General features: G+C 34.6%; 1 long non-coding RNA gene across 2 annotated transcripts in view; it reads left to right on the top strand.

Moving 5' to 3' along the window:
* LOC150088803 (uncharacterized) overlaps nt 1–1224 on the top strand; it is a 31384-nt gene extending 30160 nt beyond the window's left edge. For both annotated transcript variants that reach the window (XR_016546801.1, XR_016546800.1), the window contains exon 2: nt 826–1224. This is a non-coding gene — a long non-coding RNA (uncharacterized LOC150088803). The remainder of the gene's footprint in view (nt 1–825) is intronic.
* Nucleotides 1225–17951: the final 16727 nt, after the last annotated feature.

A 17951-nucleotide genomic window follows, 5' to 3' on the forward strand; every position in this document is an offset into this window, starting at 1 on the left:
TTTATACCCAAAGCTAGCGAAGTTATCGCTGTCATTCGGATTCTACTGTCTCTCTATTACCTAAATAATATTTCAGCTTTCCTATGAGGACAGTTCTTGCAGATATTTAAAAGAGAAAAGGCTGTAAAACCAGAAAGAAATATCAGCAGTTTATATTCCTTGTGATTTATTTTATATGTGATTGGAATCGTAAGATAAAAAAAATATTCTCCATGTTATAAATAATATGGTAAACCACAATTTTCTGAATTTGAAGGATGAGATTCAGGAATAAATCTTCTTTTGATCAAAAAATGTTAATTTTCTTTCATTTCTGTTTATTTATTTTTTTTTTTTTCATGTTGATTTCAATAAAAAAAATCGAATTTAACAATCTTTCTTCCATGTCAATTTCATGTTGATTTCAATAAAAAAAAATCGAATTTAACAATCAATTTCAATTTAAGATCAAAAATGTCTAATTAAATTTTTTTTTTTTTTTTCATGTTGATTTCAATCAAAAAAATCGAATTTATCTTTTTTCCATGTCAATTTCATGTTGATTTCAATCAAAATCGAATTTAACAATCAATTTCAGATCAAAAATATCTAATTTAACATTTTTTTCTTACCTTGTTGTTTTCAATCAAAAAAACCGAATTTAACAGCATGAACATCCTATCGGTTTCAATTTTACAAAAAAATTATCGAATTTAACATTTGGTATTTAAAACTTGTTTTAAAATAAATCTGTAGTAACATTTATTCCTAAAATTCTTTTATATTTTATAATTTATTTTTTATAATTTTATTAGTCTATATATATATAAATATATTTTTTTTCAGATCGGGAGAAAAAAAGAAAGATTTTCAAGACCCGATGGAGGTGTTAGAACAAATTACTTCAAGATGTAGAGGTAGATCCACCTATCGGCGATTCCTATTATCTCGAAGACAGCCCTAAATAGGTCCATCTAGCTTTAGAAGGCTAATAAAATAATAATAAAAATATTAAAAAAAATCATTCTTTAACTAAACAGACGGCCCTCACTTGGCAGCTAATAACAGTGGGTGGTGTGTATGTGTGTGAATGCTTGTATGTGTGAGTGAGTGCTTGTTTGAGCGAAACTGATTAGATAAAAGTATTTTAGAAAAAACGTAGCATGAAATGGTGCGATGATTTTTCACCGATGTTTTTATTTTCATTTCGATGTTTTTTCCAACAACACACGCATTTCTACTACTTATTAGATTTTAGATAAGAAAAATCACAAAATTCATTTGGATATCTTTATAGACTTTGCTAGTGTTTTGGAACAATATGTTTAATACAAATATGCATCATTTGATATTGCAGATTTTCTGTTATAATTAGTATTTTGTTTAAAAAAATATTGGTAGCTTCGGAACAGTTCTTTGATAATCTTGAAGGAAATGAAATGATCTTCTGTAAATTCCCATTTCATCTTTTTTTATTTCTTATTTAATATTTTCTACTTGGTTATATATCCATCAGTGATAAACGTTTAAATCGCAGGCTACACACCAGCGCCATCTCAGGGAATCCAGCTAATTTAAAATATTAGCTGTTTTTAACACTGTTGGTTGAAAATGGCGTATTTATTATAGGAGAATGGTGGAAAATAAAGGCCAGAATAGAAAAGGTATATTAGTTTGGTACTTTTAGGCTTAACTTCTCTTAATTTAAACTTTTCCTTTCCCTCAATTAAGAGCAGCACAGGATATATATATCCTGTGCTGCTCTTAATTGAGGTTGAGGTCTTAATTATAAAGGTTGAGATTTGGATCTGTAGATATGCAGAGGTTCATTTCATGTCCCCCAAATAGAGAGTCAAGAGCTTACAGAACATAGATGATGTCCAATATACGTTTTCCAATAGGGTGACTATTTTAATTTTTTTTCTGTTAGATATTCGAGTCGTCAGAACACGCTACACGATATTTCCTTCCTTTTCGATCTTAAATGTATGCATTTATCAATGTTTATGAATATGTTAATACATAATTGCCTTTTTTAACTGTACCCTATATTCTGCTGTAATTTTTTCAAGATAATTACGAAGAAATATGCTAATGAGTTGTATCAGATAGGTTTCATTCATGTGGTAGAAATCACGTAGGGATTCATATGATAGTTCTGCTTCCAAAAATAAAAACATCGAAGCCATACTTAGTGTTTGTAGTTTTTATTATAAACATAACAAACACTTCCATATAATGCTATTACTGTCACTCCCAAAAGAGAATATTAGTTGTTATTAATAAAAAAAAAAAAATCTACTATAATCTAGCCAATGAAATCGAAAAGGTTGAGATTTGGATCTGTAGTTATGGCAACTGGAAAACACCTGATAAAAATCCTAAACCTTTTCGAATGCATTTTTTATTACAACCAGTGTACACCAGCCGAATTCTTGCACTTTTCAATTATGGTATTTAATAAATATCCGGAAACAAAACAAAAATGCCAGAAAACATCTGTAACAAAGAATTTTTCATAACAAATCAGCTGAAACAGAATCTAGAAAATTGTCCAGTGGATTAAGTCCAGTTGTGACGAAGAATTCGAGCAATGATTGATAAAAAAAGAAGAAACAGTAAGAACGAAAAACAATTAAAAGTTTTTGCCTCTCATAGCAACACTGCAAGCTGTCACCAAGATTCTGAAGCAATTGGATCTCTCGACACGCAGTGGCAACTGATATTCAATCTGGCTTATTTGACCAACATTTCGCGAGAAGTACAAAAACATAAACTATCGAAAGAATCTAACAACCGACAAAGATATGGAAACAAAATAAATAAATTTCTAATGAAAAATGATTGGAAGTTTTGTTCTGAGAGTTTGTGGAGCAGAAATAATACTCTGCTCGATCAATTCGTCAAAATTAATCAAAGAGATACAACTTTATCTCCATTAAATTGAAAGTAGATTTATTAATTTTTCCGGAGACAAGAAGGCGCTTTCCTGGAAGTTAATGTTGCTTTAATGAATAGTGTAGGATCACGGTTATTAAATGTAGAAATTGAATAAATCATTTCATTCTCTCTTTCTTTTCTCTTGGTTCAAGCCCAGTCGGAGATTGAAGAATTCTTAAAGACCTCTTCTGCAGTTAGCCGATTCTCCTCTAAGGAGTTATTTTGAGGTTTTAAGCCCACAACACACACAAATAAACCCTGCAATACGCTGTGTTAGCCTCAATCACCCATAGATGCAACTTATTCCAATAATTGGAACTCTCTCTCTCTAAAAGTTTCGCCTTCGTTAATTTTACTGTCCCCCTCAGAGCTTTACAGACCTTAATCATATCCCTCTAAGGTCCCTGGGTCCAAGCTCTGTATCCCACATATTCCAAATCTTTCCTCATACGGATGCCCATTTTCCCAGCGTAACCATTTCTGTGGTACTATTATGGATCAACTGTTAAGGGTTTCAATACTTTTCATCCTTCTATAACTGAGCCTGCAGTCTTTTTTTTCTCTCTATTAGACTAGCCATATCATTAACCATCCATCTCAGAATACCTCGTGCTATGTTTTCTTAATGTATATATATATATTTGACTTCTGTGACCATAGCTTTAAAGGTATACAATCAACGTATTTGCGCGCTTTCTGCAATCTCCCCAAGTGACAGGGGCCAGCCATGCAGCATCTTAAACTGTCATAAACCCCTTTCCTGAAATTAAAACCCACTCTTTGTCTTTAAAAACTGCTACATCTCTGCTTATCATCCTATTTAGAACTCCATGATCACTCCCTGCTCCATGAACTCCATGAATAATAATGCTCTCTTTACTCTCCTTAAAATCTGACAATCTTTTACATCCTAGTCTACCTCTGCTTATTACCACAGTTACCCTTTTCCTGATAATGGAATCTCCCAATAAAAACTAAATCCTCTTGAACCAGAGCAGTACGTATATAATATTCTGTTCTCGGGTTAGACTCCAAAGTGCGTCATGTTTTAGACCTCTAGACGCTTCGGTCCCTGACGAGTTTTATTTATGTCCAGGACATCCATCCCTTTCTTCAGTGAGTGATTTTCATTATGCACTGAGTTGTAATTTAAGATCAATACTCTGCATCACATCAGAAACAAAGAAAAAGATTTATCAGTTGAGCTAAAGGAGCAACAAGTGTCACAATTGATGTTGAACTATGTCCAAAGAAGTTTCCATAAACATGAAGCGTGTAGAAACAAGAGGAAACTTTGTGTCCACGCACGAGAAACATGTTGCTGGTACAAAACGTCCATCAACTAGTTGCTCCACGTTTCCCAAAACTAGTGTCCAAGTAGCGGCAACAAAGGCTTGTTGAAGTTGAAGAAGCGAAAGCGAAACTGCTGGTTACGACCTTCCTTAAAAAAAAAAAAGGATTCATCAAGGAGGGTCAGAACTCATGACCGATTTGATACTTTACGATCAATTAGCAGTTGGTGGCCAACTGAAAAACTTCCTCCGAATGTCAAGCTCCGATTTGGAAAGACTGCTAAAAAAAAAATGGGCCAATTATCTCAAAGCAAGTTACAAACTGGAGACATCCTATTAACCACAGATTTCTAACTGCTAGTCAAAGTTTCACTACTGAATATCGATCCTAACTTAAAGCCAGCTGCCATTTTGTGCCACAGATAAACTTGTAGCTTAAGATTATACCTCAGTTTATGCGCACTATAAGATTCATTCACTGAAGATTCATTTAAGAACACCGCATGGAAACAGGGCAGTGTCAAGACGACAAGTGGTACACTTTTTCACTTCATTTATAAGTAAAAAGGAAGTATAATTGTAAATTACAGTTATATTATTTTTTAAATTAATTTTCTGTACAGTTTTCATTTATATAACTTAAATATTTCCCATTTCAATTTATTTTTTATAATAAATCACGAAAATAAACAAATAAGTAAATATATATATACAAAAGAAAGTTAAAAATGTATAAAATAAATAAATAAAAATATATGACTTCAAAGAAATAAATTTATTCCGGTAGGTTATCAATAAAAATGGATCCAGATTTTTGCTGCAATGAATTTCAGCCACAAAATCATGGAAATAGTCCATGAATTGAAAGCATTCTCACAAGCAGACGAAACTTCTCTTTCATTTCACATTGGCAAATTGCCAAACAGCAACAGCGCAGCAGCAGCAGCAGCAGCAGCAGCACTAACTCGGTAGTCGCATGTAAAATATTAAACGAATTCGCGTTATACAATAAAGTTTTCTTGGCCAACAAAGTTCCCTAATGCACTAATGCGATTGCATTTTCACTAAAGATTGAATACGTTTTGTACGACATGTGAATTCTGCATGATTTTTTTATTGTCCTTGATTGACAAGATTACATGCTTGTGACCAGGGTGATTAACCTAAATTGGTGTACAAAATTATTCATTTATGCAGCGAAATTAATAACGCTTATGAAACGAAAATGGAAAATGAATATTGAAATTGGCGCATCGATGATAATAACGAGGAAATTAATATAGAAATGTGTGTGTAAGTAAGAGAAATAAAAAATAAACACTAAAATCGGCGCATCATTGATAATAATGGGGAAAATTAACAATAGAAAATAAATACAATTGGCGCATCAATGATAATAGTGGGGAAATTAGCAATAGAAGTGAGTATGTAAGTAATAAATAAATACTAAATTGAACGCAGTAGTGATAATAATGGGAAAATTAACAGTCGAAATAGTTATGCAGTAAAAAAATAGAAAATAGAAACTAAAATTGGCGATAATATACATAGGGAAGGACATTATGGTTTTTTTCGATGAAAATTAATTACTATAATTAATAATTATCATAAAATATATATCATAAAATTGGCGCATCAATGATAATAATAGGGAAATTAACAATAGAAACGGATATGTAGTAGCAAAAACAGAAAATGGAAAATAAATACTAAAATGGGCACATTAATGATAATATCGGGGAATTAACGATAGAAATGGGTATGTAAAAATATATAAAATAAATACTAAATTGGGAACATCAATAATAAGAATGGAGAAATTAACAATAAAAATAGGAATTTTAAAAAATAGAAAATAAATACTAAATTAGTGCCATCGATGATAATAACGGGGAAATTTATAATAGTATGTAAGTAATAAAAATAGGAATATATATATCGAAATGGGCGCATCAATGATAATAATGGGGAAATTAACAATAGAAATGGGTATGTAGTAACAAAGCAGAAAATAGAAAATTAATATTAAAATTGGGTGGCCAATGATAATAGTGGGAATTAACAATAGAAGTGAGTATATAAGTGATAAAAATAGAACATAAATACTACATTGAATGCAGCAGTGATAATAATGGGAAAACTAACAATCGAAATGGTTATGCAATAAAATAAAAATAGGAACTAAAAATGAATTACTCTAATTAATAATTATAGTGTTTATTATAGTATAAATGTTAATTATAGTAATTTCACATGGTATAAAGTGGTTATTAATTATAGTAATTAATTTTCATAAAATTGGAGCATAAATGATAATATTAGGGAAATTAACAATAGAAACGGATATGTAGTAACAAAAACAGAAAATAAATGCTAAAATAGGCACATTAATCGCAATAACGGAGGAATTAATAATAGAAATAGGTATATAACAAAAATTTAAAATAAAAACTAAATTACCAGCACACCAATAATAAGAATGGAGAATTTAACAATAAAAAAAGGAATGGGGGGGGGGGGAAATAGCAAATAAATACCGAAATGGGTGAATCAATGATAATAACGAGGAAATTAATAATAGAAATGGGTATGTAAGTAACAATAATAGGAAATAAAAACTGAAATGGGCGTAGCAAAGATAATAAAGAGGAAATCAGTGATAATAACTGGGAAATTAACAATAGGAGTGTGTATTTATATAGCAAAAAAAGGAAATAAATGCTAAAATGGGTGTATCAATAATAACTATTAACAATACAAATGGGTATGTAACTAACAAAAATAGAAAATAAATACTAAAATAGGGAAATAAATGCTAAAGAAATACATACACATTTTATTATTAGCCGTTACAGAAATGGAACAGTCGGTCTCTCTAGCAAGAAGCACAAATGGAGCATAAATAATTGCAACATGTGGGATTTTGCAGACTTCGAAAAAGGTATCACTGTAAGAACCCAATAATAGGAACCTCAGGTGTGTCAACATGGATACGGCTGCGGATACATAACACGTGTGCAGAACGGAAGCATGTCGAGCTACTTGTATTGCAGGGTCTTCCCAATCACTGGATCTCAGTCTTCTTTGGGATATTTTGTAAGTGCAGATCGAGTACCTTTTCCCTCATCACTTCTTGAACTTGAAGCCATTGTAATCGCAGAGTAATAACCGATATAAATGCAGGGAATACGTCCAGGATAGGAAAATGATGATTCCTCCATAATGAATATCAGTTAGTCTTTCACTCAAGATTTGGGTTGATAAGTTGCGAATCACGCATATTCTCATGATTTTAGATGTGGATGGAACTACTGCAGGGTTCCCGATCTTCAGATTTCAGCCCGATTGAAAATATGATTGAGATCCGAAGATCGAGGATCAAACCCAAGTAAATAATAATAAAAGAAAACAGACTTGCTGCAGCGAGAAATATAGTAATGAATCATTGGCTGATTATAGTTTTAAATTGCCTGCTACGTAAAAGTTTTTCAACTCCTGCGTTAAGGCAGTAATAAGAAAAGATAATAGAAAAATTTAATCGATGAAATAAATAGAAAGACATAAGTGATAATCAAAATTGGGGGATGATAAAGGAAATAAGAAATTAATTTAAATTGTTATGACGATTGAATTGTGTTCTTTATGGAAAATTATTATTTCATCACACTGATTGAGAATCGATAAACACATTGGACAAAACAGGATAAACAATAATCTTTTGAGTTAATGTTACTACGAGCAAAAAAACATCGAGTTTCTTTTTTAAGTCTACTAAAGTCTTTCTTACAAATTTACAGTTATTTGACATTTGATGTTTATTCGTTCAAATGGTAACATCCTGACACTTTAATAAAATAACTTGCTCCAACGAAAAGTATACGCACACGTCAACCTTTTTTATTCACCACAAACGAGCTGAGCGCCCATGGATAAACTAATCATCAGTACTTATATTTGCATATGTCTCGCAGCGTTTTAACTCTACTGTACTATGTGAAGACATGAATATTACTTAAAAAGTAAGATAGAGATAAATCAAAGATTTTCTTCTCAAGACAGAACGTTACTAAACACTAGACCAACCAAAAATAAAAAGTAGTCTAGACAGGTGAAGTTTTACTCACACCAATTTGACGCTAGTCTGGACTGGTGATAAATAATGCACCTTAAACCTACACTCGTGTCACGAACTGGGGACGTCAACAAAATTCTGCAAATATTTACAGCGTCTTCTGATAGCTCACTTTAAATCTATTCATTCTCCGTGTGATAATGACAGCAAACAAAACAGGACATCGATATCTCTTTCTTGAGTTTACTAGACATTTAAATTATGTCAACGACGCCTCTGCGAAGACTTTACATAATAGATCGAGGGGCAAACAGGTAGACAATTCGTTTCATTTTCCACGCCTATCTCAAACTTATAAAACAACAAAAAAGATCTGTCATATCCCAGATAAGACACTTAGTAACCAAGCTCTGTTAGCCCACATATACAGCCTTTTTTTCTATGGGCACCGTTTTGCTAATCTCACCAGGCGTGTTGCTCATCTTTGGTCCTTTGAAAGAGCGGTGTCTTTCTTTAATAACCTCCATACTTAGTTCAGTATTGCAAATGCGTCTTACAGTTTCTTATTGTGACCGAATTTCAACACACTGTACTTGTAGCCTCTATGCACTGGCATAAATAACTTCATATAGTCCAAAGAAACAATGCCAAAGTTATTTCCTTCATCCAACTCATACGTAACACTGTCATAATAATACAAGTCAGTTAAGTAAGATTTCGCTTAAAAACCGAATTATGATGACCCTGCATTGCATTGTACCCTACACGTACCTACCTCGTCACCTTATTCAGAATTCAACGGAAGAAACAAGTGGACGTCCTATTTCTTGATGTGAGATCTGAATTCGATGGTATCTGCATTCCAGAAATTTTTTCATTGTACAACAGTATTCATCCAAGGAAATCTTCTATCAATCAGCAATCCCACACTCCAACTGCAGTGCCTTCTTGTTTGTCAACTGAATATCCAAATTGTATGAAATAAACATAGGGGTGTCCCACAAGGAGGAGTGCTGTCTGCCCTGCTCTTCACTGTCGCACTAGAACCTTTCTGATTCAATAATTCTGACTTCTCATCCTATGTTGATGACATTACACTTTATTTCATATCAGATGGTTCTGCTAACAGCATTCCTACAGTCTAGAAAGAGATGAAGAAAAAGCTAAATAATTTCGAAAACTACCTAAACATAATTTCATCTAGAGATCAACATTGATAAATCTGTCCAAATGAACTTTAGACGACAAATTTTCAAGAATTTTCTTCATCATTTCAGTGCTAGAAAAGCAAAAACCTTTACGGCATTATGGCGCATTCGACAAGAGATGATGGGTCAAAGAAACACACAAACTGGTGGTCCAGTATGTACAAAGATGGCTTAACCCGGTTGAGTTGTATGCATATGCCACATGGTCATTCGCTCCCCAAATCTACGTTAGGAAATTCCTTACCGTGGAGTACTGGGCCCTCAGATGAATTAACAGAGCTGCCAATTAGATTCGAATGGAACTGTTCCAATAATGATTCTCTTTAATCAGTAAACATTTCAAGTTAAGTAGATGACATCAGCAATTGCAATTTTGGGCAAATTCTCTAGACCAAGTGATTAAACTGTGTTCTTCGCTTCAACTATTTTATGAAACTTTTTAAAATTGTATTTTCAACAAAAAACCTTGCCCTAAGCTTATATCGTGATAGGGCATCGTGGACTGCTTTTATTCTTTTAAAAATCAGAGCTTTTTTTTTTTTCTCTGACTCGGTGATTATCCAATATTAAACTTCCAAACGTATCTCATCAAGGCTAATCCGATAATACAATTATAATCTCTTAGTTTACTGTTCTGTTTTTGTCTACTTACTGTACATAGAAGAATAAAGACATGCTATCTAAACTGGATTAACCATAATCTGTTTCAATGAAAGTCTATCTTATCTTTTCAAACGGAAGTAAAAAATCCATCACTATACAAAAAGAACAAAGCAGAAATAATCCCATCTAACTCTATGGTAGCAGCAATATTTTCCAAACAAGGATCACCGAACAGGATTTATGCCTTTTTTTATTTTATTCCTTTTTATTCTCCAATTATTTTTTGCTTTATAGCTTGATTGACCACTCTATTATTATAAAATATTGTGAACTTTAAAATGTTTATGACGACGTCACGCTAAAAATCAGTGATTGGAAGAAATGTCCAATGCTTATAAATATTATTTGGTATAATTTGGTAGCGCTGCACCTGTGAGGTACATTAGCCACTGGCAGAGGTGAAAGAGATTCTTGCACTGCTTCTATTAGAATGAGCAGAAGCCTGAAAAACAAGATGCATGGTATTTCAGAGACTTCTGGGAGCCATTGCGGTACAAGTAAACACATGGGTTGTGTTAGGTAGCTAAGAATAGAAATAGGTGCAGGTATACTTGCGTGTACACCAATGCTAGGAGTTTAGTAAATGAATTTGAGGTATTGCTCAAAACATCAAAGGCGCAGATATTGTTGGGATATCAGAGACTTGGTGCCACACAGATATAAGGGATGCAGAACTGCAATTTGGGGAGTACAACATCTACAGAAAGGATAGACAGGATAGGAAGGGGGGAGGGGTTATGCTATTAGTTAAGAAACATAAAATCCAAGCAAGTGAAGCCAGTCGACATCGATGGACAGTGCAGTGTCCAGTCAGTTTGGTGTGACATAAGCATTGGGAGATCAAAATTCAGGGTAGGAGTGTGCTATAGGCCTAATGACTCTGATGAGTATAATAAGGAACTGTACAGGGAAATAGAGTGGGCTAGTAAATCAGAGAGTCTTATAATGGGAGATTTTAATTTCCCAGATATTGACTGGAATTTGGGGGCTGGTTACTCACACACTAGCAGGGCTTTTGTGGATTTATTGGATGATTGTTTTCTACATCAGCATGTTCGGGAGGCAACTAGAGGGAGTAATACTCTTGATTTGATTATCAGCAGTGATTCTTCATGCATTAAGAATCTGCAGATAAATGAACCACTAGGTGGCAGTGATCACAGTGTGCTGAAGTGGGATTTACTCAAAGAGGTAACTACCATCATCAGGGATAAAGTGAAGGGTTTTTGCTTTCGTAAAGGCGACTACGATGGACTGAGACAGTATTTAAATTCTATACAGTGGGACCAACTGATGATGTTACCAACAGCAAATTCAAAATGGGAAGCATTCAAAGAACTTATCTTGGAAGCTACTAGGCTTTACATACCAACTAAGAAATATTGTTCAAGGTTTAGGCCAAAATGGATGTCAGATGAACTAATGAGACATATGGCAGAGAAGAAAAATGCACGGGATACATACAAATTAACACGTGACACAGAAGCCTATGATAGATACAAGTTGATATGCAACCAAGTTACAAAGGAGGTTAGGCAGGCGAAGGCAGATTACGAGAAATCCTTCGCAAGGGATGCAAAGAAAAACAGCAAAGAGTTCTTTACTTATGTAAACTCTAGAAGGAAGGGGACGAATCAGATTGGTCCACTTGATATTGATGGGTCAACTGTTGATGATCCTGCTCAGGTAGCTAACAAACTAAATGAATATTTTGCATCTACATTCACACATGAGGAGTTATTCAGCAAGGGGAATGCCAGAGGTGTATTCAACTCTAGCAGTAAGCTACAGAATCTTGAAATAACTGGGAGTAAAGTGGAGGAGAAACTGTTGAAGATAAACACAAGAAAGGCACCCGGGGTGGATGGGATCTATCCAGTTATATTAAAGGAGGCAGCAAAGGAAGTAAGCAAACCCCTAGCCATAATTATGAGAGCTTCCTTGGACTCAGGGGAGGTATCCATAGACTGGAAATGTGCAAATGTGACCCCAATTCACAAAGGAGGATCAAAGGCTGACACAAGTAATTATAGACCTGTGAGCTTAACTTCTGTTCCAGGAAAATTAATGGAGGCACTGGTTAAAGAAGCACTGCAGGATCATTTAGACAAGACTTCAGTTATAGCTCAGACACAGCATGGTTTTGTTAAGGGGAAGTCTTGCCTGACCAACTTGATTGGATACTAAGATGCAGTCATAAAAGAACTGGATGCAGGGAATAACTTTGATATTATATACTTGGATCTTAGAAAGGCTTTTGATACTGTTGCACATGGAAGACTGCTACACAAATTGGAGCAGTGTGACATTGGAGGCAAATTGCTGCTATGGATAAAGGGGTGGTTGAGGGGGAGAAGACAGAGAGTGGTAATCAATGGACACTGCTCATCGTGGACTAATGTTATTAGTGGAGTCCCTCAGGGCTCAGTGTTGGGTCCATTATTGTTTTCTGTATTTATAAATGATATTGATGATGGTATATCAAGCTTAATGTCCAAGTTTGCAGATGATACAAAGGTTGGCAGGGTTGTCAAGGACACTACTGACACTATGCTGCTGCAACAGGATCTGGAAAGGTTGAGCAGATGGGCTGAGAGGTGGCAAATGAAGTTTAACATTGACAAATGTAAAGTACTACACATGGGAAAAAGCAACCCCAGAGCAACGTATCAACTCTGTTGTACTACACTGACAGTGGTAGGGAATGAAAGTTACCTGGGGGTGGTTGTGCAGGCAGATATGAAGTTCTCTGAGCAGTGCAGACGGGCTGCAAGAGTAGCTCATGGAGTATTGTCAATGATATACAGGAATTTTTACAGCAGGGATAAGGAGGTGATTATTCCCTTGTATAAGGCAATGGTCAGGCCACACCTAGAGTACTGTATACAGGTCTGGAGGCCTCATTTCAAAAAGGATGTAGAGCTGCTGGAACGAGTACAGAGAAGGGCAACAAGATTAGTGAATGGAACAAAGGGGTGCTCTTACGAAGAAAGGCTTAAGTTTTGCAAATTACAGTGTCTGGAGACTAGGCACCAGCGAGGTGATCTGATAGAGGTGTATAAAGCCTTGAATGGTTTGAGCATGCTCAATGCTGATGGGATTCTTCCTCTCGCTCAGAATAATCACCTGAGAGGGCATAAATTCAAATTGAGGAAAGACAGATGTAGGATAGACGTGCGGAAATTTGCCTTTAGCCAGCGGGTGGTTGGTTGGTGGAACAGACTGCCATCCCTTGTGGTGGAGGTTGATAGCCTAAATAAGTTTAAGGCTCAGCTGGACAGGTATTTTGAACGAACAGAGGGGTGAAGTGGAAGTGGGTTTTTTTTTTTTTTTTTTTGGCTGATGCTGCATAAGCTTGCTTTCTTGCATCAAATGCCTCTACTAATGCTAATGCTAATGCTAATTTCGAAAATAACGCGTTAATTGTCAGTGGGGATAAAAAGCTGTGATCTGTAGCTTCCCTAATACAGACAAATTTTTAGTGGGCATGACTTGAATTTTTTATGGTTTTTTCCAGAGTTATAGATTTTTTTGCACCCACCAGGTACAGTGCCACCACTCTTGTTACTGTTTTTCAACTGGTAATAGATAACTCACTAGTTCTGTTACGAAATATTTCTCGTGTTTGTTGCTGGCTATTTAGGACTGTAATCCATTAAGATTACACCCAAAAACTCCACACACTTTTTCCAGAAATTAAAAAGAACGTTTACACCTGTCAGGTATAGCGCTGCCGGTTTTGTAACAATGTAATTAAAATTCGTATAGAATAAAATAATAATAAATAAAATAAATAATAATAAAAAAATAATAATAAAATAACAAATAAAATAATAAAATAAATAATAAATAAAATAATAAAATAAATAATAAATAAAATAATAAATAAAATAAATAATAAAATAAATAATAAATAAAATCGTATTGAATAAAATAGAGTAAAATAAATATCGAGTTTTATTTATAATTTATTTAAAGAGAGAGGATGAGAGTTAGTCTAGAGGTTTTTTTTTCTGGGAGTATATTTTTCAGGATATTTTTCCAATGTATTTTTCAAAGGTATTTTTCCACCCTCTTATCTCACCCAATCACCCCCCTCAATACAGGTCCTGCCCTGTTTATTCTAATACTAGCCTGGAATTTAAATAACATCGCTAATATTTCGAAATTATACGCAGACACCTATATTTATCTCAGATATTGAATCCTGTTGATCAATGGTTAAATGAGTAAAAAAGCAACTCCTTTTATCCAAATGTTGTCTTTAGAAAGTGATGGGCGAGGTTCTTAATTGACGCAAGGTTTCTAATTGACCTGAGTGGCCAATAACCACTCAGGTCAATTAGATGGAATGGGCAAAATAAATAAATATATCCACTGCATTTGTCCATTCCTTCTAATCATCTTTCTAATCCTTCAACACTAACACGGGTCCTCCGATTGACCCCCTAAATGCGAGGTCTTACTGTATTAAGTTACTATTTTCTTAGTTCCATCATAGATTGAAATTGACTCATCAGTTTCTTCTCTACTGAACATTCTCGGACACAATCCAGTTCATCAAACCAGAAGTATTTTTTATCTTCATGCCGGCAGCTAACGGTTACAGTTATTTTCTTCTCCATCTTTCTATTTTGTTCTTCGATCAGGCAACGTCAAAGCCATTCCACTGTTAGCGAAGATATCTCCTAATTCTAAAGGAAAGAGAAATATCATCTGAAGGCTGAGTTCAAAATAGCTACCACGATTGCTCAACACAGTATCATTAGGAGGTGAGAGCAGAGGACATTTCCTACATGTGCCTCTATTACACAACTTCGATATCGACAATCAGTGTTATTTTTTGTTCCGAAGGGTTGTCTTTAAAGTGCTTGAGCTATTGGAAAGCAGAGTTCTTTCCTCAATCTCTAATCTCACGTTGTCTTCGTAATCTGTTGCTAGATTTATAAAGAAAAACAACAACAACAAAAAAGTGGTTCGATTGCAGAAGCACCGCGGATAAAAGATGACCCATTAACGTGTGGCCACTGCAGCGCCACCTGTCGGGTATCTTCTGTACTAAGGCTAATCCAATTAACATTTTTCACCGTGCGTGTATTGCTCGCATTAACATCTCTTAATGTCTCCAGTCTCGTTAAATATTTTCAATTTTCTTCAATCCTTCACTGGAATTGTTTCATCGCATAAATGGGACATTCTGGAATGTGCTAGGATGCGGGGAATCGCTTTAATGAGATGTTGTTATGAAGATGATGTGGTTAAATATTGTGGACAACGATCAGATCCCTCATTATTAAGAGCTGCCGATGGTCGTCTGGGTTAACAGGTGCCCCAAATCAAGCAGTCAGTGCATTACCGCAGGAATTGGCGATTATGAGGGAAACTGGGCAATGCTGTCGTTAGTGATGACTGTGTCGTTAATGTGCACGAGACAAATATAAAATACGCGAAGATTGGTAATGAAGGAAAACGTTGGTCTGCCTAAACACCAATCAAAATTACAGCAGCAGTTTCCATAAAGAAAAATCTTTTTCCCTCTAAAAGTATATAACGAGAAATACTTGTGAACTAATATCAAAAGTAAAAACATAAAAAAATTAACAAATAAATCACGCCATGTTTGAAGTCTCAAAATGTACCAGATGCTCGCATTCCTTTGATTTATCTTCCTTATCAGAATATTACATCCTATAGAAGTATTTTAACATTGTTAATGAGCAGAAACGATTGCTGCTCATGACCTTTTGCTGACCTTTAGTAATTTTAAGATGGTATTGCTACAGTGTCGGATGTATTGCTTTGATTAAGCCACCTTGTTATTTTATATAGTTCAATAAAACCAGGTAATCTCGTTCGTGCGTTATAGTGCTTGTATCTTCAGCTTTACTCACATTTTTATTGGGTACTCAAGTATTTATATCCTGTGCCAGTGTGATCACCAAGTCCTGTCTCTTAGCGGATCTACTCTTGGTACTAAAGGATTTCTTTTTCTTTTTTTTTTTTCCTGCCAGTTACTTGACCTTCGTTGGTGGTCTCCTTAGAGGTAAAATTTTCACTCGAACATCGCTAAAGAAATCGCAACAAATTCTACGCGGAGTACCAACATCTTTTATATCTTTTGGATTTTATTGAGATAAGAGAAGTTCTGTTTATTTACATTTCTTTGTATTTATGAATTTAGATATGATGATTCCGAATATGGCTTTTGGGTTTTGAGTAGCATCAGTGGTTCTCCAGAAATGAAAGATAATATAATCTCTGATGAAAAGTGATGCCAAGTGCTCCATAAATTTTTCTAGATAGTGTATACTCTTACCTTCCAAGCTTTTCGCTTTTCTTTTAAATAATTAATAACTGTCGTTCTTTCCTCACCATCTACAGTCAGCTAAAAATTAAGCGTATCTATTTCAGAAGTGGAAAAAGAATCTTCCAGGTTGTCATGGTAACCAGAAGAGAGAGAGAGAGAGAGAGAGAGAGAGAGAGAGAGAGAGAGAGAGAGAGAGAGAGATGCGGTTATATGAAAATAGATCATAGGCATCCTGTTGCTCTAAGGTTACTTCAGGTGTTTGACATTTGTAAAACTGGCAGCTCTTTGGAGAAAATTCTCACTTTAATTGACTCCTGGAAAGAGAAACAAAAAACTCCGTTGGTTTTTCATTAGATGTTTCTCTTGCAGCCACTAAACATAGAAGATGACTCAATGGTTTCAAAGTCGCCAAGACAAAGCCACCCGTGTATTTACTGTCGACAACCTTCGCACGTGATCCGGCCCTATATAACGAAAGTCAATTTCATTTGGTACGTAATGAAAGAATCCAGTGGACACACACCAACTCCGAGCTCTGATAGGATCGCTTATTTAATATCCACCAGGGGATTAGAAGAAGCGGTCGTAATCCTGGAGAGATTAAACAAAGGCAGGGTGGAATTGCTGAAAGAGGTATGATTGTCCACGACGTTCAGGAAGAGAGAGAACACAGTTGAGAAGATTAAGAAAACTACTTATGTTTGCCTATAGTTGATGCGGACTATAACGCTGTTTTCTGCTGGTACCATCTCCCATTTGTATCGAACTATTGTCCGGACCTTAATTTCAACATCTTTGATGTCTTCACTTGAAGATGCTGTTAGAGAAGTTGTTTGAGAAATGATATTTCCTATTGGTTCTTTTTCTCTTTGATAAACTTTAGAAAGTTTGGAAGTTGATAGAAATTTCCAAGAATTCTGAACTTTGAGTAGAGGATTTTTTTTTTAAATCTATTAAAACTTAAAGCTCTTTAAATTATTATAATCATTCTGATGAGAATTTGAATTTAAATCCTTGAAACTTAAATGCATCAAATTATATTTTTATAAAAAGTTTGATTAAAATTCAGTAATTCTTTTACTGTCGCATTATGTAAAAAAATAATAAGTATTATAGAAAATTATAATAAATTCTCATCCGGTATGGATGAGAGACTTTAAAATGCGTAATATCTTTCATAGTTAGAATTAAACTATTAAATTTAATATTAAATAATGCTATTATTATATTAAAACCGCTCTTATAGCACGTGAAAATTAATAATATAGTTGATTAGGCTGTTCGCGTACATTACTATACATTAAGGTGACGTTTCGGGTATCTTATCGACACCCGTCATCAGACCAAGCTGTTGGGGAAGCAGAAAATAGAAACTGCTTGATCTGATGACGGGTATCGGTAAGATACTCGAAACGTCACCCTAATGTAGGTAATAAAGGCCATGAGTCTCCATTGTCTGTCTTTAAATAGTATTAATAAAGTAAAATCGT

This window comes from Mastigoproctus giganteus, chromosome 3 (assembly GCF_048544385.1).
Source record: "Mastigoproctus giganteus isolate SK-2022 chromosome 3, ASM4854438v1, whole genome shotgun sequence".
Taxonomy (NCBI): domain Eukaryota; kingdom Metazoa; phylum Arthropoda; class Arachnida; order Uropygi; family Thelyphonidae; genus Mastigoproctus; species Mastigoproctus giganteus.